Below are 14,544 nucleotides of genomic sequence, written 5' to 3'. Positions count from 1 at the left end.
GACAGTGTATTGTCTATGGTTGCTTTTGTGCTTTGAAGGCAGAGGTGAGTAGTTGTGACAGATTCTTGCAGATCCTAAAATATTTACTACCTGGCCCTGTGCAGAAAAAGTCTCCCAGCCCCTGATACAGATGCTCCCTGTCGAACTCAGGTGTGACCATGTGACTTGCTTTGGCCAATGAAGTGTGAGCAGAAGTTAAGTTTCACTTCTGGCTGGAAGCTTTAAGAGCTAGTGCGTGGTTCACCGTGCTCTCTCTTCCCACTTCACAGGACTAAATGTTTCAGATAAAAGCTACTTGGTCAGGTTGGCTTCCAGAGTAAAGATGATGAGGGTCAGAGCTGCAACAGATCACAATGGACATGTACCATAAATAAGAAATAGATGAGATTTGGGGGATGTTTGTTATGGCAGCATAACCTCATTTATCCCAGTGATACACATGGAAACTATGGAGCCTAACAGTTCTCAACTGTGGCTGCCCACTGTGAGGATCTGAGGGTGTTTGAAAACTCTGATGCTCAGGCCGTATCCCAGATCAATAAAATCAGAATGGCTGAGGAAGGGATCCAGGCATCAGAAAAATTTAAAGCTTCCCACCTGATTTCAGTATGCAGTCAAGGTTAAGAACCACCAGTCTAAAAGGAGAGACGACACTTAGTAATATTCCTGCTTAATATCTACTAAGCACGTTCTCTGTGCCACTCTATAAGTATTAACTCATCTAATTCCCACAACACCATTTGAGGTGACCACTTATTTTCCCATTTCACCGATGAGAACACTGAGGCTCACAAGGTAGCTTGCTCCAGACCACGCAGCTAGGGAGGACTGGGATTTGAAGCCAGGTTATCTGGTCCCAGAGCAGCCCGGCTTCAGAGGAGGCCTCAGAGGGGCCTTGAGCTGTCACTCCCTACGCTTCTTTCCCTGCGGAAATTTTTCACCAGGAGGCGGTATTACTTCTATTATAGAAATAAATAATTAATGATATAAACCCTTCTTGACCCTTAAAAAAAAGGAAGAAAAAAAAAAAGGAGCTGGTGACCTCAGCTTCACACACACACAACTGTGAAGAACCAAGCCCAGGAACGCAGCCATTAAGCCCAACACCTCATTAGGGCCCCAGGGGGCCAAGCTTAGCACTCTGGGTCCTGGCTGGGAGTCACAGGGTAGAGCACTCCACTAACGAAGAGAAAACGGGGAACACAAACTTCTCAGGGCTAAGCGGGGAATCGCCATGCGACCTGGGAAAAGGTTTTGGGAGTGTTTCCACACATAACCCAAACCCAAGCCATTTCACATCTGCATAATCACACATTCTTTCTTGGCCAGGCGGTTTGTACACCTAACCACCTATGACCAAGTCCTCCAGGTGCTAGAGAAGCAAGAAGATGACACACAGCCAGCCTCAAGCTACTGAAAGGATTTAACCAGAAAAATGTCAGCTCCCTGGCCGGCCCACAAAAGCAGAAGTGATTACGGCAGATGGAATGGCTTGTCCGTGAAAAGCGTCTACGTGGCTGTAAGAAGGCAAATTGATAAAGCTGATATGTTGATAAAGCTAAAATTATGACTTTTGGGAAGATTGGAAGAGAAAGTCAGCCTGTGTGTGGTGGAGACAAGGGTTAGAAAAAAGAGCTAATGTCTTCTAGTTTGGGAAGCTAGGGATCATGCCTAAAAGGGGAAAAAATCAACAAGTGGTCACAGAAGCAGGTTACTTAGAATTCTGGAGGTAAATACCCAAAGAATCAGCAAGAGTTGAAAGTTGTTGCCTCCGGGCAGAAACAGAGGGTGGGGGTGGGGGCAAATCTTTGGGGACTGCTTTTTTCATAATACTTTCTTTTGGAGAACTTTATGAGTTTTAAACTATATGCAGATATTTCCTGGATTAAAAAAAACTAAATTAAAAATAAAAGGTAATGGGGAGGGAAGAAGAAAAAAAATAAAAGGAAATATACTCAGTATTATGACCCTGGAGTAAATATGACCCTAGAGAAAAACCCATACATGTGAGCAAGGCACTCGTAAAAAGATGTTCATGACAGAATTGTTTGTAAATAGCAAAAGATTGGTAACAATTTAGCTTTCCAGCCATAAGAGATTAGAGAAGTAAAATGTAGAATATTCATATAACAGAAAACTGAGTTTAATGGAAAGAAATAAACCAGATCTCCATGTATTAACAGGGACATATCAAAAAAAAAGAGTGAAAGCAACAGTTTTCTGAAAGTTATATATTGCATGTTATTACCATTTATTAGAAACACATAAATGTTACTATGTATTTTCCATGGATACTTATATATTTATAAATCTCTGCAAGTAGACACCCAGAGTCAGAACAGTAGTGACTTCTGGAAGGAGAGAAGAGGGGACAAAGGAATTAGAGGTGATGATCAAAGTGAATTTCACATTATCTAGAATATTCTAATTTTTTTTTAAAAAGAAGGGGTGCAGACGTTTATTATATAGTTATAAACTGAAACAAAAATTTACAGACACCCAAAAGTTTCTGAGGAGAACTTTATAATCCCCATTTACTGCCTGAGCATTCTCTTACTTTAGGTTTTCTTAAAATCACTTGCAAGTTGCCTATGTGAAACCTAAAAAAAAAGAAGAAGAAAAAAGAGGACACTAATGAACTCATCTACAAAACAGAAACAGACTCACAGACATAGTAAACAATCTATGGTTACCGGGGGAAAGGGGGTGGGAAGGGATAAATGTGGGAGTTAGAGATTTGCCAACGTTAGCCACTATATATAAAAATAGATTTTAAAAATTCTTCTGTATAGCACAGGGCACTATATTTGATATCTTGTAATAACCTTTAATGAAAAAGAATATGAAAATGAATATGTGTGTGTATATGCATGACTGGGTCATTGTGCTGTGCACCAGAAATTGACACACTGTAACTGACTGTACTTCAATTAAAAAAAAGAAAAAGAATGTTTTAAACTGTAGGTAGATCCTCTTTTCAAGGAGCTTGATAAAAAAAACTCATTGTGCTGGGGTGGAAAAATCTGGAATAGCCCAAGAAAAGCACAAGTGTCCCAGGAGTTGAGTAACACGAAGTGTTACTCTGGGCTGGAGCACTCTATCCAAGTAGAAAATGTTTTTTCAGGGTTGCAAAGACTGAGAAAGGAAGAAAAAAAAAAAACAATTGGTGGAGACTCAGCGTTAATTAATGTGAAAGACATCTGGAGCCAGGGCAGGATGACAGCCATGGGTTTCATCTCCCGCTGCCTGCTGAATGTGCCCCTAATATGCTCTCTAAACAAACCACCTTGGTCTGCTGGCTTAAGTCACCCTGTGCAGCTAGAAGGGGAGGACCTTATGTCTGATCCAGCACATCTCCCAGTCAAATAAAGTCTAAAAGGCAGGAGCCTTCACTCCATGTTCTTCAGCTAATAAAAAGCTACAGGCCAAAGTTGCAGTGAGGACTAAATTAGATAGCACATGTGTAAACACCTAGCCCAGAGCCGGGTGTGTAGCAGGTAGTACACAAGCATTGGTTATTTGTCAGAATGCTCCCAGTCCACTTCCTCACACCCTTAAGCAAAGAACTTGTTTCTGTAAACCCAGTAGGAACACCCCAAATCAGATGGTACTTTATGAAAGTACCATCTCACATGAAAACCATTTTCTTAATCATTACATACTCTTTGGATTAAAAAAAAAATCACTGGTTAATTTCCTAAACAAGCAACAGTAGAAACAGATTGAGCTTCAGAAACGATCAATTTAAACCAGAATGGAGAACTGAGAAAAGGGAGTTTTTCCAAAACAGTCTTCAATTTGTAACTTGTCTGTCGAGACAACTGTGCTGGGGGCCGGTGGGGTTGGGGTGGATGGAATGTCATCTTTGACTCAAGAATCTGTGGGTGGCTCTCTCCCAGTGAAGGTACAAATCAGACTAAGGCACTGCAGGTTTTTTCAATGCGCCCTAATGTTCTACAGATTTGTCAGGTTCCGTTTTGATGATGGTGAAGTGGGCTATACATGCATTCATTTAGGAGGCTGATGAGGATGCTTGAGAATTGGACCCCCACCCCCACCCGCCCCGAGGCAGATGCTGTGGACCTAGACTCAGCTCTGTAACTTAATTATTACGCATTCTTGGTGAAGTTGTCTTAATTAGAGGAGAATGGTGGGGACGTTCACCATATGGGCTGCTCCAAGATCTGCCTTGCAGATCAGTAAGTTATCTTGTGATGTATTTCCCTGATGGAGGGGAAAGGGTAAGAGCCTGAAAAAGAAAGTCTTTCCTAAAATGCAATTAATCTGATGTCAAACAAACTTGAAGACAATGGCATGTGGATTCCTGGAGCTTTCAAAATCCGAATGTGAAAGTTACTCAGGGTTAACTTAGACGATGGCAACTGTTTTCGGTCCAGTGCCTCCACAGCCCAAATTTACAAGCGCTCCAATTTAAGCCGTATTCTTAGACGTCTGAGTGATGAATCCCCATGAATTAGGAGGCAACCGTTCTCATTTCAAAAGGAGTCCAGGCTTTTACCAAAAAGTTATTTTCATGAATCACAACTCTATTTGTCCATTAAAGAAAGCCCTCATCTGAACTGTCCAAGTTTTCTATTTTAAGCATGTAATGGTTCTCAAGCATGTTTAATTCAACGAAATGAGATCCACCCATGATATATTCAGCATCGCAACCCTTTGAACGAAAGAAAGGCACACCCCAAATTCATCTTGAAATCAACTTAGATGACTGTGGTCTTTCGGGTTTTGTTTTTGTTTCTTTTTTCACAGCTGGCTGGATAATAATCATAATGGCCAATCTTTATTGAGTGCTTCAGAGTGGGTTAAGAGTGTGGGCTCTGAGCCAGACTGCTTGTGATCAAGGCAGTTCCACCTCTTAACAGCTAGATGACGGTGTACAAGTTACTTAACCTTCGTGTCCCTCAGTTTCTTATCTGTAAAACGGGGTTATGTAATTCATAGGGTTGTTACAAAGGTTAAATGAGTTTTTCAAAGGTTAGGTTATACTCCTTTTAGTGAAAGTTTACTTTAAATGATCACCACTAAAAGAGAAAAAAAGGACATAAGAAATATGAGAGAATCCAGGGGTCAGTAAACTGTGGCCCACTGCTGGTTTTTGTAAAGTTTTCTTGGAACACAGCCATGTCCATTTGTTCACTTCATGTTTATGGCTGCTTCTGTGTTACAGTGGTAGAGTTGACAGTTGCTACAGAGCCTAGCCTAAAGCCTAAAGTATTTATTATCCCTTCGTAGAAAAAGTTTGCCAATTTCTAGAACAGATGGCAAAATATCAGGGCACATCATATGTTGCAATGATGAACTTCTGTTTTAGTTGGAGTGGTGTGTGTGTGTGTGTGTGTGTGTGTGTGTGTGTGTGTAAGAGAGTGGGGAGGGATCCTGGAATTCAGGTTTGATCTGACTCAGATTCTATAATCCTCTGGTCATGCCATGATGCTTCTTTGCTCTGAGAAAGTGCCTGACTTCCATGGCTCAATTGCATGACTGGTAAGAGGTGTGTGGGGCGCCCTGACCCTCTGCCCCGGAATATCCAGATGTACCATGTCTCTGTGGTGTCTGGTGGTCTCCACTTGAGCTGAGTTGTTTAGCTGGGTTCCTTTGGAGTCTCTGCTGTGAAGATTTGGGGGCTGTCTGTGCAGGAAAAGGTTAACTCAGCAGGCCTGGGTTGCTTAAACCCTCCACATTCCTACGAAAGGTCTGTCTTCAGGACTGGCCCTTTGCTGGCTCCTGGTAGACGAGATCTGAGCCTTTGGGTCACACAAGACCAGTTGACCAGATCGTTTATGTTAACTGTGATTTATGGTAAATGCCTGGTTTTGTTCTGAGGGGCTCAAGTCAGCCATGCAGGTGCTGTGTGCCTGTATCAGGGACCCCAGTAAGACCCTGGACAACAAGGCTCAGGTAGGCTTCCCTGGCTGGCACATCAGTGCTGGGAGAATTAACTGGACTGTCTGTGCTTTACTGGGAGGGGGCACCAGGAAGGGTGTACCAGGTTGTTCCTGGACTTTATTCCACGTGACTTTTCCCTTTGCTAATTTTCATCTACATCATTTCACTGTGGCCTTGGGAGCCCCCAAGACAATGTCTTTGTTAGACGCTTTGAAAAAACACCAGCTGGTTAACAAAAAACGCAGCATGACATTGTGGTGATACCTAATCTCTCTGGGAATGAACTTTCATATCTGTAAATCAGCTGTTAATAAATTTTAGTAAAATTAATATCCATTATGGCCCGGGATGATCTCATAACCTCGACCTGGTCAGAGTCATAGTGACTGGTGCAGGGATGGTCATGTGGCCAATGGGACCCAGTGAGACTTGGCCCTGGGATGTCGGCTCTAACTGTTGGGAAAGAGGCACCGTCTTACCCCTGGGGTGGCTGAGCTGGTAGAACCTAAGCTTGAGGATGCCGGCAGCCACCTCTGTCACCAAACAGGCAGAGCACATGCACACGCACACGGATTCATATGAAATGATCAGATTGAGTTTCCCCACAGTCTACTTCTGGACATTTTGGTTACATGAGCAAATACATTTTCTTTTTTAGCTTAATGAGTGTTGAGTTTCTATTGCTTATAATGAAAAATAATTCTGCTGACAACCATCCCATGTCTGTACAAAAACTAGTACTTTCAACCAGCCATGGCCAGGGGCAAGGTGAAGTGCTTCTGCACATCCTTGCAAATGACTGAGCTTCGCCAGGCAGCACCTCAGAAGACTGAATGTCTTCTCCTTTGATGGCACCTCTTCCTCCGCCCACCCCCAGGTGATGTAAGCCAAGTGCACAGAAGGGCCAGAGCTATTATCTGATCCCAGAGCCAGAATCTGAAATCTCTCCTTCGCACAAGCATCGTCCTAATGGAGCAAATGGCTTCCCCCCAGGGACCACCACAAATTGGCTGCATCATTCACCAGGTGTTCATGAAAGTGGCCCCAGGCCAAGAAGCTCCGTGAAGCAAAGTGGTTGAGAGCCATCAACAAGAAATGCCCGTGCAATAGTTTAACCTGGTATTTTCTAAACCAAGGTCATTCTTGGAACACCTTTGCAAGTTTCACATGCCCAAGAGCAGCTGTATTATGTTAATTTAGTACTTTCTTTTAATTCAGCTACCCTCCCCCCACTTTTTCTTGCTATCTCTTTTTTAATTATTACTTTTTATTGACGTGTAGTTGATTTATAATGTTAGTTTCAGGTGTACAGCAAAGCAATTCAGTTATACATATACACACATACATATATATTTTCAGTTTGTTTTCCATTATGGCTCATTACAAGAAACTGAATGTAGTTCCCTGTGCTATAATGTAGGTCCTTGTTGTTTATCTGTTTTATATACAGTGATGTGTATCTGTTAATCCCAAATTCCTAATCTATCCCTCACTTCCCCTTTCCTCACTGGTAACCACAGTTTGTTTTCTATGTGTATGAGTCTACTTCTGGTTTGTAAATAAATTTTTTTTTTAGATTCCACATATAAGTGACATCATATATTTATCTTTGACTTACTTCACTTAATATGATGATCTCTAGGTCCATCCATGTTGCTGCAAATGACATTATTTATTCTTTTTTACGGCCGAACAGTATTCCATTGTATATACATACCACATCTTCTTTATCCATTCATCTTTTGATGGACATTTGGGTTGTTTCCATGTCTTGGCTATTGTAAACAGTGCTGCTGTGAACATTGGGGTGCATGTGTCTTTCTGCACTACTTTTCTCCAGATATATGCCCATAAGTGGGATTGCTGGATCATGTGGTAACTCTATTTTTAGTTTTCTTAAGGAACCTCCATACTGTCCTCCATACTGGCTGCACCAATTTACATTCCCACCAACAGTGTAGGAGGGTTCCTACTCCTGCCCCCACTTAAAAAAAGAACTTAAATGCATTTAGTTTAGAAAGAAACTTGTTATGACTGTAGCTCGCAAACCTGTTCCACTCACCATAACTGGAAGTTAACCATTAAGCCAAGCATGCATATTAGTTTCTTATGACTGTTGTAACAAATTTCTACAAACCTAGTGGCTTGAAAGAACACACATTTATTCTCTTACAGTTCTGGATCAGAAGTCTAAAATCAAGGTGTTCCTTCTGGAATTTTCAAAGGAGAATTCATTTCCTTGCCTTTTCCAGCTTCTGGAGGCCACCTGCATTCCTTGGCGTGGCCCCTCCACTACAGCCCCTTCCTTCTGTCCCCATGTCTCCTACTATCCACTCTCATCTCTTGCCCTGCTTTTACAAGGATTACTTGTGATTACTTAGGATGACTTAGTCACACCTGCCAAGTCTCTTTGGCCATATAAGGTGACATTCATAGGTTCTGGGGAGTAGGCCTGGGCATCTTTTGGGGGCCATTTGTCTGCCTACCATGACATGCAACGAATACACTACAAAACGCTGCTCTTTTGGGTACATGATCTCCTGCACCACATTTTAAGGCAGTGGTTCTCAGCAAAGGTAGCACCTCTTCCTAGACAGTAGTTTGGAAGTTCAGGGGACATTTTTGGTTGTAGTAATAATTGGGGGGAGTGGTATTCGGGAGTGTGTGATATTGTGATTTATAGTAAGAATTCTGTATTTGGTCTTTGTCCCCAGTTCTGGCACAGAGCTCCTAAAGTCCTTGGGATTTCTAATAGCCAAGGTATGGAAGCAACCTAAGTGCCCATCAGCAGTTGAACGAGTAAAGATGTGGCGTGTGCATACAATGGAGTACTACTCAGCCATAAAAAAGAATGAAATCTTGCCATTTTCGACAACATGGATGGACCTGGAGGATATTATGCTTAATGAAATAAGCTAGACAGAGAATGACAAATACTGCATGTTTTCACTTGTATGTGATACCAAAAAATCCCAAAACCCAACAAAGCAAATGAACAAACATAACAAAGCAGAAACACATCCACAGATACAGAGAACAAACTAGTGGTTGCCAGAGGGGAGGAGGGTGGAGGCATGGGTGAAATAGGTGAAACAATTAAGAGGTACAAACTGCCGGTCATAAATAAGTCATAAGGATGTAATGGACAGCACAGGGAATACAGTCAATAATGTTATAAAAAATTTGGTGTGTAATCTATAAAAATATTGCACTATGCTGTACACCTAAAACTAATATAATATTGTAAGTCAACCATACTTCAATTTAAGAAAAAGAGTGATAAAAAAGTAAAAGGAGTGTCTTTTGTTCATAATAAGCCCCTTTCAACTACATCAGAGTTTATATTAATAAGGTTTTGAAAGGCGCTAAGGATGGGGACTGGTTGCCAAGGAAACTAACCCTGTGATTAGATGGTTGGGACTTTCAGCCCCACCCCCTGACCTCCCTCCAGGGAGGTGGAGGAGCCTGGAGATCAAGTTCAAGCACCAATGGCCAATGACTTAATCAATCATGCTTATGTAATGAAGCCTCCAAAAAACCCCAAAGGATAGGTTCTGGGACCTTCTGGGGTGGTGAATGTATCCACAGGCTGGGAAGGTGGTGCACCCCAGTTTCATGTGGGTGCTCCTGTGTTCAGGACACTTTTGGACCCTTTTTTAAGTACATCTTCATCTGGCTGTTCATCTGTATCCTTCATCATGTCCTTTGGACTAAACTAGTCCATGTAAGCACGTTTCTCTGAGTTCTTTGAGCTCTAGCAAATTAATTGAACCCAGGGAGGGAGTCGTGGGAACCTCCAATTTATATCCAGTTGGTCAGAAGCACAGGTGACAATCTTGGCTTGCAGCTGACATCTGAAGTGAAGAAGAGTCTTGTGGGACTAAGCTTTAACTAGTGGGATTCACCTGGGCTGCCATCTTCAGGAAGTCAGAATCAGAACTTGAGTCCATGGCTTGGAGGTATTGGAAAACACACAGTAGAGGGTACCAGGGATGTAGGACGATCATATATAATGAAAAATTGCCCCATATAAAAACCTGTTTCTAATTATCTGAGCCTAGACTGTAACTCATGGCTTTACCTTATTCCCAAGGAGCCTTTAGATCATCATTGAGGAGGGGGATGGGGAGGGAAGACGGAAACAAGCATATCTGTGTACTGGGCTGTGTATAAAGACAGCTAGATTCCCCTCTAAAACTACTGTCCATCCGGCAGCCAGACTGCTCTTTGTAAAGCAAAGATCAGAGCTGTCCTTCCTCATTTAAAACCCACTCGCGTCCCTTGGCCCTCTGAATAAAGCCAACATCCTTCACTTCTCCACTCCAACCCACCTCTCTGCTCCTTGAGCTTGCCAAACTTACTACTGCCTCAGGGCCTTTGCACTTGCTGTTCTCTCTGCCTGGAATTCCCTCTCCTCTATGCTTTCATGGCTGGCTCCTTTGCAACCTTCAGTTCCCATTTTCAATATCAGAAAGACCTTCTCTGACCATTCCACCCAAAGCAACCCAGATGCTGACCCTCCACTCAACATCTCATTACACTGTTACAGCTTTTAATAGCACTTATCATTATCTGGAATGATCTTCCTTATGATTTTTGGTGCTTCTCTCTCAACCAGAAGGGAAACTCTATGAAAGTTACTGCTATGTCCCTTGGACCTGGAACACAGCCCAGCACACAACAGATGCTCAGTCAAGTATTCTTAAAAAATAAAAATATGAGCTTTATGTACATTACCACATTTCCTTCTCCAAATACTCTTCCCTATTTTGCAGATAAATCACGATTCAAAGCAACGAAGTGACCTGTCTAGGGTCACACTGCTAATAGGTGACAGAGCTGGGATTCAAACCCAAGACTAAGTAAGAAACCAACGTCATCCATTTTACTCACAAAATACGTCTTTGCAGGAGTGAATAACATAAAACACTTCATAAAGGAAAAGAAGCTTTAGGCAGATTACTATCAGAATTTTTTTTTTTTGGTAAATGCCTGATTTAAAACTGCTGATGTCTACTTTGAATGAAATAAAGGATCCATTTAATTAAGTGGCGATTCCAAAGTTGAGAAAAAAGAGAGGCAGTGCCGTGCAAAAACCAGCCCTGATTCTTTTCTCTGGTCTCAGGCGGGCTTTCCTTTCTAATAACTGCTGGGCTTCAGAGTGGATCAAAGGAGAGCCCACGGGGTGGGGAGGGATCTGCCCTTCTTGCCTCTGAGCATCTGTGCCTCTCATTTCCTGGACTTGATACGGAGAAGTGAAGTTACACTAGTAAATTCCCTACTTCTCAGCTGCCCCCTTCCCTGCCCCCCACAAACCAGGAATGGCTCCGTGGGAACCAGACACTTTGGCCGAGATTGGAAATCAGATCACTTGAGCCAGCCCTGAAGGGCTGACTCCCTCCTCAGCTCCCCAGCCTTCCCCGCCCTGACTTATGAGTAACCCGTAACTTTTTAGGATGTCATCACGCATGTCAAGAAGAGGTGTGTGGTGTGTGGTTACCAGACCCATCCTGGTAACCAACTTTAGGGCCTCTCTAGATCCATTAATGTTATCAAAGGCAACATTTCCAAAAGTAATTTTTCAGAGAAAACCTAATGAACCAACCCCAAACATGACTGTATCTGAATACTGTCTTGTTCTCATGGAGGTCAAAGGTCAGCTGCTTCCCATCTCTTTCAACCTCATCCGAAGTATCTCAGGTGGCATGCCACGGTCGGTCCTTTGAGATGAGGAGGGGGCAGCCCACAGTCTTTTCTCCAGGATGCTTCTGTTCTGACATCCTGCCCGTTAAACCCAGTTCCAGTCTCTAAGCAGACCCAGCCCCAGGTGTAAGTCCTCTCGGATTCTTTGCTTCTCTTTTGTGCTCCAAACACATCTTTGAGTGCTCCCAGGGGAAGGCAAGTCTTGGTGCCTCCAAAGAGGCATCCGGAGATGTCAAATGCTTTTCTCAGCACGAAACTTCTTGGATGATGAAATTCATTAACCCTACTTCATGCTCTTCATAGGGCATTTTCTTAAGGAAATGTCCCTAATGGATAGAGGAATATGTGGGACATGGTCTTCAAATATTCATGCACTAGCACGTTCATCAATAGCTAACATCTGGGTGAGAACCCAGCTCCTTGGATGGGTTTCTGAAACACTAGTGACATGGTTAATAGTCAAATTCACAAAGAGAATTACTTAATTATTTTAAAAGAAGCAGTTTGGCCTAGTTCTTTAGGAGACTGAAAGGCAGGTGCGTGAACATTGCTTTTGTTACAGATGTCTTTAGAATGGAAAACTGGAGCTTTCCATAAATCAGGATTGGTCACCCACGGTACTGTTGACATTTTGAGCCAGATCGTTCTTTGCTGGGGCTGCACTGTCCATTGTAAGGTGTTCAGCAACATCCCTGGCCTCTACCCATCAGATGCCATTAGCACCCCTCTCCCAGTTGTGACAACCGCAGAAGGCCCCAGACATGTGCCTCCCAGTACAGAACTACTGCTCTAAATCCTTTAAAGATAGCGAAGGGCTTGGTTCTTAGTGTTAGTCAATCAACTTTGTAATTCTAGAGTGGGCAACCTTATTAATGAAACTAGCTTTCTAAATAAGGGATGAGCTAAATTGAAAAAAAAAATCAAAATCTCCCAACCAAATGAGTAGATAGTATTATTCTCCTGCCTCACAGGGCAGTGTGACCCTGTAGCTCAGAACCACCACTGCAGCCAGACATCTGTCTGCAAACTCAGGCTCTGTACTTCTTACTAGAAAGTGCATGACTACTGTGCCCATTTCCTCATCTGTACATGTGGGTAACCATGGCACCTACCTCCTAAAGTGATGGGGAGAGTAAGTGAGCTGATGTATGGAAAGCACTTCAGATGGATGCCGGGCAGGGAGCAAGCACACCTGGTGGATGTATCATCCTTATTCACAGTACCACTTCTCTGGGGCCACACTGGCCACATCCAGGACTTGCACTGGGCTGTCCCTTTCTCAGATGCCACGGGAATGGGGTTGGGGGTCAGGGGAGATGTGGGGAAGAAGCAGAGTTTGGCATTTTCCTCGTCATCTCAGCACCTAGACTGCCACAAGCCAGGCTTGGGTCTCGGCGGGGACCCTGTCTGGGCGTGCAGACTTTTGCTGCAAAGGGCAGACTTGCCCATTTTGGAAATGGTTGACAAATCTGGGCAGCTTGCCACCTGGGTTTGCCTGGCTTTTCCTCTGGGGAGATCTCTCTGACGCCCCCAACTTCAGGACAGCGCGCTCCTGCACCTATTCTAAAACAGAGCCCTCTCCCCTTCTCTGAAAGAAAAACCACAGAAACACACAAAACCAGTCAGAGCCATCACACCCTACAAGCCAACTGGGCCTTTAAAAATCACTGCCAAGTAGCTGTTTACAAGCTGAACAAATAATTACTCTGCCACAAGGAAGAAAAGTATTAATTAAAGCTATTCATTAAACCAGCCTCACTATTCTATGGGGTTTATCTCTTGGAAGTGTCAGCCAGAGGTTAGGGACGGATTAACACACAGTGGAAGGCTTTGCCAGTTAAATCTCCTCCTTGTGGTTAGCTTTTGATAATAAAGTTGTCATTAAAAGAAAGAATTTAATGGTTTTAATTGGGTTTAATTACTTGGAAACTCCTGGAAAACAGATCAGCTTGTTTGAAAGAGGAAGACAAGAAAATGATGGTTGTAAAGAAAAAAATTGGTTGATTCACGTTTAAACAGTAAGGTTGAAAAAAAAGAAAACTTGGCTTCTCTGGCAGTTTCATAAGAGAACAGAGAAAATAGAAAAGATCTTCTTAGCTCAGCAAATGGGTCTATTTGTACTAACAACTTTACCGAAGAAAACCTGTCATCACTGAATCACAAAAGAGTCAAGCTGACTACAAACGATAAAATCATGGTCAAATTTAAGAGAACAAAGATGTCTAAACCGGTTCCCCTTTTGGAGTTTTACGCAACTACAAGACCACTTAGATTTTTTTTTTTTCAATCCTTTGAAGAATGTCCTTTCAGCTGGAGGTGTCTGGCAGCTTTAAAAGCATTTTCCTAGGGTGGAAATCTAAAGGCAAAATAAATAAGTGACTAAATAGATCATCAGAGCTGTGAACGTGGAGTAGGGGGACCAATGGTCCTGACTGTGCCTAAATTGAGGGGGTTCCTGGGACTTGGGACCTTGAGTGTGAAAACTGGGACAGTTCCAGACAGACCCGGATGAGACGATCACCCTCACGTGATGGGGTGAGTCGCTGTCCAGGACCGAGGGGCCTTTGACGGCATGGGAGACCAGTGCGTTTTTGGAAGTTCCTATCAATGCTTAGAACATGGCCTGATCCCCAGCAGATGCCTCTTGCATCTGTCCAGCAACTAACATGTCCTCGTGCGAGTCTTCTGCTTATTCTGCTTATTAAGGGGAGGAAGAGGAATATTTCATTGTCCCTTCCACAGAGAGGATGTCATATACAACCAGCAACGTGCCTCTAAAGATGCAGTTCTTTAAAACACATTTATTTATTCACTCCTTATTATTTATGATTATATTTATGATTCATTTATTCTATAAAAACTGTTTACTGCTTAGCAGGCACAGTTCTCAGCACTTCACATGCGTTAATGCTTTTCATCCTCCCCCAGTGACCC

General features: G+C 42.9%; 1 protein-coding gene across 6 annotated transcripts in view; it reads right to left on the bottom strand.

Annotated features, from left to right (window-relative positions):
- Positions 1–14,544, bottom strand: part of EYA2 (EYA transcriptional coactivator and phosphatase 2) — a 231,391-nt gene that overhangs the window by 40,347 nt on the left and 176,500 nt on the right. The gene's annotated exons all lie outside the window — the stretch shown is intronic.

Source organism: Vicugna pacos, chromosome 19, assembly GCF_048564905.1.
Source record: "Vicugna pacos chromosome 19, VicPac4, whole genome shotgun sequence".
NCBI lineage: Eukaryota > Metazoa > Chordata > Mammalia > Artiodactyla > Camelidae > Vicugna > Vicugna pacos.
Note: the sequence above shows the minus strand (reverse complement) of the source record. Positions and strands in the feature narration are given on the sequence as shown.